The following is an 11,861-nucleotide window of genomic DNA, read 5'->3' on the forward strand; positions in this document are numbered from 1 at the left end:
ATTGAACTGATAAGCAAATAAACAGACACTCGCTTTTGATTCAGGAAATACAGCCTGTAGTGGCTCAAACCTGAAGCCAGGGGGTGCTAGAGCACGCCTGCCAGCCACTGCCAAAGGGAAAGGACTAGAGAAACCCTCCAAAGCTTTCTTCCCCCTCCCTGCTGGAACTGAGGGGGCATGGTCAAGCCCCAGCCTATGCTGTACCTGGGCGGGGGGGCAGGCAGGCTGAGGGTGCGGGGGGGAGAAAGGTAGTGGCACTGAATTCATAAAAGCTTGAACAAGAATAATCCTGTGAAGTGAGCATTAAATACAGCTTGGCTGTGTGTTTGCTTCCTCTTCCCGCTGTCCATCAGGCTTCTGGGATTTGCAGTCCAGAATCACAGCAGCAGGACTCTGCAGAGTTGCTCATAATTTCCTCTTCCTGCTTCCAGGTGCCTCTGTGATTTGTAGTCCACAGTCGCAGACAGCAGTAAGTTTAGCAGGGCAGAGCAGCTTCATACTCAGGGCAAGGGGAATTTAACACCCCCTCCCTAGCCCAAACCCCCACTGGGGTTTGCTGGGGGGTGGGGGGAGAGTCAGCCAGCTGGCTATGCGTAACTTCTGTCCATAGCCCCTGTGCAGAGGTCCCATTTTCCAAAACAGAGTGACTTGAGAGTTCTTGACACACTTCTTTTGAAAAATACCAATTTAATTTATTTTGTTTTCAAGTTCAAGATGGAAGTTGTGTCCAAAACCAGAATAAAGTCTCTACTATGGTATGACTAATTGAGGAAGGACTTTGGACCTCATTCTCCCATAACATGGGAGTACCCTAATCACTGGGAGCTACAGAATCATAATCCAACTGTGATCAGGGTGTTCAATGCATGGTAAGATGTGGCTGGGATTTTTAAAAAGACTCAGCACTCACCTAACTCTCTCTCTCTCTTTGGTGAAGTCAGTGGTAAGACTCCCATTGATTTTAATAGGTATCAAGTTAGGTCTGCATTGAGAATTTTTTTAATTCCTGCTATATAAACACACCCAAAGTTTTTTCTGTCCAGGAAAAGGTTTTTTTTTAAAAAATATTCGCTCTCTGCCTCCGATCACCATAATAACAACATAGAGAAGTAACTAAGTGTAGTTAGAGCTATTGTGATGGATTGTTGCTGCAGATCTCTGTAAAAATGTCTAAATAATACAAGCAATGAACTGCTGTTTACAGTAGCTGACTTTATCAAGCCAGAATTTATGTTTTTAATTCCAATTTTAGATCATTTAGTCCCACTAGCTCTCCAGAAGCTGAAAACTGACTGGTTGTAATTTCATGTATTTGGGCTAAGGACAGAAGTTACACATAAACTGGTTTAAGCAATCAGAAACTGGTTTAAACCTGTAACAGAACAGAAGCTCAGTGCACATAAACCATTTTCAAAATGGTTGAAACTGGTTTAAGATAAACCTGGTTGAATGTAGTATCAGACTTAACTGATCTGGGTCAAACTGGTTTATGAAACTTTTGTCCAAGACACCTTCCTAGTTTAAGTTAAATCAGAATCCCTCAGCTTCCCAGCATGCTTTCCAGCCTGGGGCTGGTCTGTGCTGTCTGCTCCAGAGAGCAGGGCTGGCCCTGCCCCTCTGCTTCCAAGCTGGCTGACAAGGCGGTGGAAGAGGAAAGCCTGGTTGGGGATGCAGCCCAGTCTGCAGGGGGAACTGCCCCCCCAACCTTGGCAAACCCTGGCTGAGGTCTGGAGCCAGTTCTTAACCCCCCCTCTAACTTACTGCTGGCTCCAACTGTGGTACTACAAATCCCAGAGGCACCTGGAAGTAGGAAGAGCAAGTGATGAGCAACCCTACAGAGTGCTCCTGTTGTAAGTCTGGGCTGCAAATCCCAGAGACCTTGGGGGCAGCAGGAAGAGGAAGTGAGCACATAGCCAGAGAGCCATGCTCCAGCACCCCCTGGCTTCTGGCCTTAGCCACTGCAGGCATGTGGCTGCATTTCCTTACAGAAAGGTAAATGTCTGTTCACTTCTATTTCCATTTAATCAGTACAATTTAGACTAACCTGCAAAGACTGAATCAATTCAGCCTTGGGCTTTTTGATCTAGCTATGAGACAGACTACTTATAATGAGGTTAAAAGAAGGGATTTATTTTGTGTCAGTTGTTCCATGGGACCTGTCCATGGGCATGCTATTTCTTCCTAGTAGATGAAAAATTACCTGTGATAGCTCAAATGTCAATACAAGTCCTTGGCATTTGCTGTGGACTACATGCAATCAAATAAGGAAACCTTGTGGTAAGCTTAATGCATTCACAGTTAAGGTATTTGGAGTTCCAGTTAATTTCAAACAATTTAGAAAACAAGACTCCATCATAAACCTGTCTTAACAATAGTCTCTTACTGTTATAGGAAGATATTGTTCATTGCTATTCTGCATTATCATAATTACTTTCTTGGGCAAGAATTTACAATCTTCTGTTCTCTGCTATTCTAGTTACCTTCCTGCTTTTGTGACATGTTTGTTCTAGTCATTTTCTGTCTTACATGTTTTTATTTTTCTGCTCACAATTATCTTTGCAAATGTCTGTAAAGTCCTATGGAGAATATGTTTCATATGCATAGTTATTATGCCATATATGTATACATATAATTTATTACTATGGCGCGTAATATGTGAAAGAGAGCACTTTTTCTGTGGTCTTCTATGAGTTTATATAAGTCTTATTTGTGTCTTACATGTATAATTTATGCATCCTTTATTATACTGTGGGCACATTGTACAACATTTCTACTGATTTGAGAGAGATTAGCCTATTCCACCTTTTATATAAGGTAGCTGAGGTTCTCCCCCTCCATTAAGATCTGCTTGGCAATGAAAATAAGGAGCCAGTTAGTTCTTCCTGGTTCTGAAGTTTGAGTACCCAGAAGCTATGCTTTGACTTATGCCAACCAAGTATGGATCTTAATATATTCATACTTTGCTAGCTATGAATAAGCAGAGTATAGTTGAACTCTGGCCCATCCTGCCCCTTTCATACTTGACCTGGTCCTTGTGCCTCAGGGAAGGTACCATTGTCAGAGGAGCTGGCTTGGCCAGCTTTGCACTTTGAGGATTTACTTCTTGCCTGTGACCAGATTTATACCACAAAGGCCAAAATTGATGGAACTGGAACTGAGTCAGAAAACCTAGCTTTGGAGAATATCATCAAACCAGATGACACTTTCAAAACTGAAGAAACTTTAACTATCTGCACTTACAGAAAACCACATAACTTAGATCAAATCTGCCATGGGCTTTTTGAATGTCTGTACATAGCCTAAGTGGATTGTTCTATCAGTCATGCTTGAATTACAAATATGTATATTTTTTTTGTTCCAAGTGGGATTAAAGAAGGTTCAAATCATTTCCATATGTTTTTACCCACTAAAGTATTATAATCAGGAAGTCCTTTGCGCGGTCAAAGTGTTGATACGCTGCCTGGTATATTATAGAAATATTACCAATTCCCATTCTGAGAACTCCCTTTATTTGTTTACAATTTCAAGGAAAACATTTATTACTAAATGAGAAAAATAAAATCTGAGCTAAGTCATTTTCTATCATCCCAGCTTTCTAACTGCATTGAGTTGGTGACATGTTTTGGAAATTATATGCATGTGTCTGCAACTTTTAAGGCCTTCAAAATTGTTGTTGGATCTAACATGTAATATATGTTCTTTATGCTTGCATTTTGTAATGTTTTACCACTGGTTTCCTCTGAAAAGCAAATAGGGGAAAATTAAAGGTGCCTAGCTGTGAATATGTTAAGAGAAATAAAGTGGTAAGCTAATTTGATAATGAACTGTCAATATAGCATGTGGATGATGATGAATGTAAAAGATTGCATGACATTTTTCAAACCATTATGTCTGCAAGCTGGACAATTAATTCTGCTTTATTTTGTAGAAATACTGAAAAGAAAGGTGAAATGATAAAAAAAAAAGTGTTTTTCTACGCCCTATTCTATTATCTTTCTCTTTAGTGAAAATGACTAAGATTTTGGTGTATTACAACATAAATCTTTTTCATCATAACCATAAATAAGCTTCCAAGAAAAAGCAGATGAAATATTCAGAAAGTAAATACACTTGTTTCCTGCCTCTAAAAGGAATACCCTCGTGTATCTCCACACTGTCTGAGATGGTATCACGACATCAAACTTGACAGTAGATAATACTGAACCAATGTGAACATTTTGACTTAGGCCTCTGTCTGTAACTTAGTACCAATTTCATATTGTGTATTTGAATGCATTTAATTTTCTATTGTAATGATGGGGAATAAGTGAATTCAGATGGCAGCAAATTGTGCCTTCTAATTTAAAATTGCAGTGAAAGGTGAAACAGTGCAAAACTTACTCTTTTCACTATAGATAGTTTATGTGCATAAGTCCTGGTGAAGATTTCTATTTTCAGAAAAACGTTGCTATTGCTGTGGCATGGGACAAGGCCAACATTTTTTTAAGTGGTCCAACTTTGAATCAAGCTGGGTAAAATGACTTTGTTACCCCATCTGATAATCCTGATTTTGAAGGGTTTCATCCCACTCCCACCAAAATAGCAGTTCTATGTTTGGTGAGCACACAGAAAGTCCACTGAGGTGAGTGGTAGGGGTGTGCAAATGCTTCCAGCATTTTGCTTTGTGAACTAAATAATGAAACGGAATTGAAGCAGCTTGTAGCTTGGTTTATTTGTAAGTGGAGAGTTCTGGATAGCCATGAAATCAGTTGGCTAGAGCAGTGGTCTCCAAAGTGGGGTGTGCGCACCCCAAGAGGTGCACAAGAAGAACCACTGGGGTGCAGGAAGAAAATATTAGAACTTCTATTTATATTTCTATTTATATAAATATACATATATTGGGGGAGTGTGCTCAAAATATTTTTACTGATGGGGTGCACGATCAAAAACGTTTGGAGACCACTGGGCTAGAGGAAAGAGAATTTTGCCAGCTTCCCAGCTGGGTGAACAACCACAGTCCCTGTTTGTGATACTTGATTGAGCATGAAAGTAGGTGAAATCAAATGAAGAGTACATGTGAGATTTTTGAAGTTTGATATGAAATTTCATGCATCTATGGTCAGCAGGAGCTTAGTGGGCTTCAAATGAGCTCATCTGTGCCAGCATGGCCGTGCTGGGGAACTAGTGACAAGGAGGACCAATACAACAAATGTCCACCTCCTTAATGGGGCTAAGCACAATTATAGGACTTGCTGTCTCAGCAAATCCTGGCTCCTGGCTCTTTCCTTAGTGACAGAAACTATTCTGGAAAAGGTAACATCTTGTAAGACATGACCTTTTCCTTGACATTTTTAACTGTGGTCCATTTAATCCTTCAACTGCAATAGTTTTAGAATTTGTGTTCCTTTCTATCTTGCCCTATTTCGTGGAAGGTATGATGATCGTGTAATATTTAATGTATTCTAAAGTGGAAAAGCAAGCACTTACACCTCTGAGATTGTATAATTCCATGGATTCGTCTTACCTTGAGCAACTGAAATCTAATATTTATTGTATCATTTATAATGTATGTAACCTTTGCAGGCTGGATGCTGTGCCAAAATGATGTGAACGCTTGGGTGTATATCTCCTTGCATCAGCATCATTTTAGCATGCTCAGGGGCAAAAGTATTTGTATGGAGTATCTAACCATCACAAAACGTATTGTTGTTTAGAGTCTTGTGATTAGAGCTTCAATCTAATCCTTTCCAATGTAGCAAAATATTTGCTGATGGCTAAAACTGTTACAAGGACTTGGGTTTACTGGGTTTTTGCCTGGCAATAATGTATTTTCTATTCTTTCTGGAGATCCTATTTATTTTTCAAGTAACATGCAGTGTGACTTTTAAAGAATGTTTTTCTTCTGATGGATGATGAACGTGCCCAGACAACATCTAGATATTTCAAAATGTCAAGGAGTCATTTGTTAGTGATCTTATTTGTTAGTGATATTATTTATTAACTGCATTTTGTTGTCTTTTTCTAGTTGCATTTTACAGGCTATATCTTAAACATTTCATGTGATTTTTATAAGGAAAGTCTTATTTATAAATTCATGTAAGTAGACAATGGTGAATCCAGATTTTATAGAATTTCATGCCTTTTTTCATAGCTAAGGACTCATAGTGAGCACAAACATAACGACCAGCTCATGTTTTGTTTACTTTTGATGGAACTTTAAAAAAAATGTTATTTATAATTTGGATTTAATTATCCTAACAAATAAATATCTTCATTTTCAGAAATGAAAATATTAGTGATTCCTTTTTTCCTCTTTTCCCCATTTTCTAACTCTCCGTGGTGCAAAGATCAAGGTAATTTCTATTTCCTTTTTATTTTCCAGTGTGTTTTCTCACATTCATAGTTATATTCATTGCTCCCGTTTGATGTTTATTTCACATGGGTCATTTCATTTACTCATTTTTTCCCACCTTTTCTAGCTTAGCCAGTGGCATGCATTCAGCCCTGCCTTTTGTGGGAATTTGAACAGAACTAATCCACAGTGTTGGATCCACAATGGTCATAAAATCCACAGGGATACATAAACAAAGGGTGAAAAAAAGAGTTCTGATCCTGCACTTGCATGGGTTTTGAAGATTGGTCTGGTGGCATGGGATATGATAGCAAGATGGGAGCCAAAAGTATTAGCTCTTCCAATAGTCACTAGTGACTCTGGATGTCAGTGTTTCTGAGTGCCCTTCAGACACCTTTACAGGGTAAGATTTTCAAAGGCTCGAGCATTCAGTGCTTTCTGAAAATCAGGCCTAGTCATGGTGTGTGATGCTATACATCCAAATTAACTCTTTCTTTTAAAAATTTAGAACTGTGTTCCTGTCACACTCAAAGCTCTTACTCCAAGTAATGTCAGACATGGCCTCATAAAGATTGCAGTACTTTTTCTTTAGATTTTTTCAGAATTCAGCAGCGATTGAGATGCTCTATATCTCAGGAGTTTCCCAACCGGTGTACTGTGGCACCCTGGTGTACCGTTGGACACATCCAGGTGTGCTGCAGAATCTCAGGGGGGGCATGGCTTCCGGCGGTGCATGGCTACAGCCAGTGCTGCCACCACAGCCCCATGCTGCCAGTGCGACCTGGCCGGGCCCATGCCGATACCCTCCCCCCCACTCCACAGTTTGGCCACTTGCCCCCACCCCTTCCCCACTCCACGTTCAGCTGGTGTGCTGTGGGACAGAAAAGACCAGGTAAGTGTGCCGTGGAATGGAAAAGGTTTGGAAACGCTGCTGTATCTTACTGCCCATCACTCACAATCTCTCTCAAAATCCTCAGACAATCTTTTCTCTGGTTACAAGCTCACCTCTCTCATTTGGGTTTATTCCTTTCCATAAGGTGTTTCTCTATCTGCTTCCCTGGGCTTTTCATTCAAGTAAAACAAGCAGTTTTTTAAAAGGCCACTTTGAACATCAGTGGTTCATTGCTTTCTTCTTTTTTCAGTCAAAATGTATCTCACTGCTTCACCTGAGCACATTTCTGTCCCTAATCTTTTCAGAAATACTATTCATTTCAGTATGGCCTTTTCAGCCTTCTGTCATCACAGGAAATGATGATAGTTCCTCTTGTCTTTCTGAGACAATGAGTAGTGTAACTAGGGGTGGACAAGCAGGTCATTAGCCCCAAGTGCTAACTTAGGGGGCATCTGAATCACTCCCCACTGAAGGCTGTGCCCTGGTAGCCCTGGTAGCAAGACTGTGACACCCTGCAGCTGGACTGGGCGGATTATACAGTAGCAGCTGGGGATGGTTTTTGAGTCCCTGGCATAGGTAAGACTCCTGTTCCTTCCCCTCTCCTCCCCACCTCCTGCAAAGTTTGTCCAGGGCACACACCCTGTTTGTTATGCTCCAGAGACAATAAAACAATGTTTTTGAGACTCCAGAAATAAAGATTTGAGCATCTTTGTTTATCCTGATTTAGCACTGAAAGAAATACCTCATAAAGCATTGAAAGGTGGAGTTCTTTAAGGACAGAGAAGGAGACAGAGCTACACTTCTTTTAGTTGCTGAGGAGACAGTATGACTTCCTCCTGAAGCAGTTTAGTAATGAGGGACACTCAACCCTTGGTTCAGTTTATCACTGAAAGCAAGGAAGCAAGATGATTTACACCAGTGGAAGAGCTAGCTGGGACAATTTAGTTGGGAACTCCATTCAGTTAAGCATTGCTATCCTTTGAGTTTTCAATAGATTGTAAGCTCTTCAGAGCATAAACTGAAGTTTTAATGTGCTTATACACTACAATGAAGTCTTCTCTGACTGAGGTCTCTAGGACTTAGGGTTGCACAAATCAAAAGGCAAAATTTCAACTCCATGAAGTTAGATTTAAGGCTCAGCTGGATGGGTGCATCTACGCATGCATATTAATGCAAAGCAATAAACTATGGTGCATATCATGCCAGAGTTTATTGCTCCTGGGCACTGCCTCTTCATGTGCATCTGGGACTGTGGCACATTGAGCAGAGTCAGAGCAGCCGTGGCTGACAAGTGACCTGGAGGGTTGGCCTGCCAGCCTGAGGCTGCTCTGTCCCAGCTTAACATGTTGTGGAGGGGCAGGCTAGGGCATGAGGGTGCTTCAGTGTGGGGCTAGCCAGCAGGCAGCCCCTGAACTGAAGCATCCTCATGCCCCAGCCAGCTCGGTCAGCATCTACGTGTGTGTTGCTGCACATAAAAAAATATCTGTAGCAGGACAGTACTTGTATTTACAGGTACACTAATTAGGCAACTTGACAATAAATGTCTCGTGTAGATGCTCCCAGTGAGTATTAGCTAAAACCTCTTGCTTGTGTGCTCTGATTGGATCCTGTATCAGCAGCTATGCTGCTTACTGTTATTTAGTCACTCTGTGCCTAAATTTTCTTAGTTATAAGACCTCATAGAGAAGTTATAAGGATTTTAACACCTGTAAAGAGGTTTGAGTTTTTTGTGTGCAACATTGTCTAGAAATGCAAAGTATGACCGGTGTAGTGATAAAGGTCTTCTCTCTGCATCTTTAGTTGGATCAGAACTGGAGATGCTAGAATGTCATGGAAAAACTTTTGAGATATTTGCAACCTAAATAGAAGTAACTTAAAAACTTACACAGCTTATGTCAACATGATCAACACAAGTGAGGAATATTTTCCCAAATTATAGCTCCCATCACTATTTCACCTCTTCAATGGTGAGAGGACCAGTGAAAGATACCATCCTAAATTAAGAGATATGAGGTGCAGTGAATGAGAAGTCCAGTTTAGACATTATTGAGATTACCACTAATAGTCTGTGGGAGAAAAAACCTCCAGGTGGGGTACATCAGCCTAACTGCATTAACTTCAGTGAGAGCTATCCTGCTTTATGAAAGCGTAAGTAAAGGAGCCATGCTTTGTTATACAGAGACTCAGTTTAGGGGAACTTTGACATGCCCACTCAAGGCTGTCATGCAACACAGTCCCTAGACATATTATCAAACAAGAGAAACAACCCAGAGAGTACTGCTATGGAAGTGGCTGATCTTAGTTCATTCCTCAATACAACATGAATACTAAGTACACAGGGTGGAAGGCAGAAGGAAGAAAATCAGTTTCTAGCTTTGCTATGGATGTCACATCTGACATTGGGCAACTCATTTAGCCTGAGCTCTGCTCCATTTATCAGATGAGGAGGGGTCCTTTCTGCCGCACAGGTGTCAAGACTAAATATTTTAAAAATTCTTTATGATCCTCAGATGACAGGTGTTGTAGAAATATTCACAAAGGACTTGATAAGCTGTTTCATATAGATGTGAATTCACAATTGTATGCCAGACATATGTCACTATGGCAATCAATTTTGCCATATCTGGCCAAAGATGGTCTAAGTAGACCACGACCATGTAATATTTCATTAAGTTTGTCTAGACTGGTTTTATGCTTCATTGGTGCCATCTTCTATCTTGAGTCCCAAGTTAGTCCACACACACAGCATTAATGTGCTTTAACGCCTGCATGTAGACACCAGCCTATTCCTGCTTACTGTGCAGTAAATTACTGCACAGTAAATTTAAGCTGACATAAATGCATGTGTAGACACACCCAGTGTGAACTATAAAAGCAAAAAACCCAAATTCTCTAGAAAAACAAATTAAGAATAAATGCAAAGAAGCAGAGATGGACAGAAGGCACAAATGCATATGGAAGTCAATGTTTAGAATGTGTCCTTCCCATATTCCATAACTTGAGAGTTGTGCTTAAACTCATGGCCTTAGCTCTGACTTTTGTAAGTATAAGAAAAACCACAATTCAGATCTTAGTTTAGAGCCCAACATTCCTTTTTTCCTGCTTTCATGATGGTTTGAATGTTGGGTTTTGGCTTCGGTCTTTCTCCAGATGACCTAATTTATGAGTGAATTTTTAGTGTCAGAATATGAAAATCAATAAATAACCTTACAATTATGACTAATTTTTAAAAACCAAGCTTGTAACTCTTTGAACTGAACTTTTAATCTACCATGTTGCTATAAATAAAATGACATTATTTCTGCCACTAACTTTCAGGCCTAATAAAATGCATCTGTTTTGATCCCCTCTACATTTACAAACCTAAACCTGAAAAATTTTTAAAAAATCAATTAATGTAGAAGAGGGGTTGACCCGCTAGTGAATATGAAATACCTTGTTTGTCGACTGGTGGTGCTATTTGTGACCTCTGTTTTTACAGTTGGCATCATGGTTTGTTTGTGGGGTTTTTTCCTCTTAGTAGTCATAGATTACTTTATTCCTTGTGAAAATGAATAGATTGGGTCCTGCAGCTAATGCACAATAGTAAAAAATTTACTTGACTCAGGAATCTAAGATTTATTCTCAATAATAACTAAGGAAACAAATTTTCATTGACATTCAATAGGAGTTAGATTCTTAAATCTTTCTTAAAAGTGGGTCTTGGGTTCTTAAGACAACAGCCAGAACACATACAACCTTTTAGACACTTAAATGGATTTAGGCATCTAATTGCAATCATTTTCCATGAGGCTTAGTTCCAGAAAACAACATTAATGTGACTCCTTTGGTAACATGCTGTTATCTTAGTCATCAGGCTAAATTACAAGAAGCAGTGAGGAGGAGGACCCTCCCAGTTTTTGTTAACTGTTTTTTCAAGAGCTCCAGCAGGGTGAAATAGAATTATGCTTGGCCTCCTACATCAATTTAGGTACCTACTAAGTGGAATAGGATCTGGAACTGAAATCACCAAAAGACTAACAATTTGCCAATGGTAAAATGGAGCAGGGCCTTATTCTGCATCAGCTGCTTCATGGGCTAGGGATAGACATTACACATAAACTGGTTTAAGTGATTAGTAACTGGCTTAAATCTGTAACAGAACAGATGTTCAGTGCACATAAACCAGTTTGAAAATGGCTGAAACTGGTTTGAGATAAACCTGGTTGAATGTATCAGACTTAACTGATTTGGGTCAAACAAATTTATGCAGTGTCTGTCCCAGATCCCTTCCTGATTTAAGTTAAATCAGAGTCCCCCAGCATCCTGGCATACTCTCTGGGCTAGGTAGGGCTCTCTGCTCTAGAGAGCTGGGCTGGCCCCTACCCTCTGCTCCCTGGTTGGAGCTCCAGCAGAGACTGCATGTACAGCAGGGCCTGCCTGGCTTCTTCCTGCTCTCCACCACCCCTTTACCACTCCCTGCTGAAGCAGGAATTCCCCCTTCCTCTCTGCCTTACACAGACACCTCTCAGCATTAGCTAGCATACCACATGCTGCCTATAGCCCATGCTGTGGGAGACTGGACAAAGGCAAACAGGACTGTGCTGGTTTAGGGCTTTTTGGAGATAATCAACAGGTAGCTGGTAACTTCCCTCTGTT

The sequence above is a fragment of the Gavialis gangeticus genome, unplaced genomic scaffold (genome assembly GCF_001723915.1).
Source record: "Gavialis gangeticus isolate Ggan-Ray unplaced genomic scaffold, GavGan_comp1, whole genome shotgun sequence".
Classification (NCBI taxonomy): Eukaryota; Metazoa; Chordata; order Crocodylia; family Gavialidae; genus Gavialis; species Gavialis gangeticus.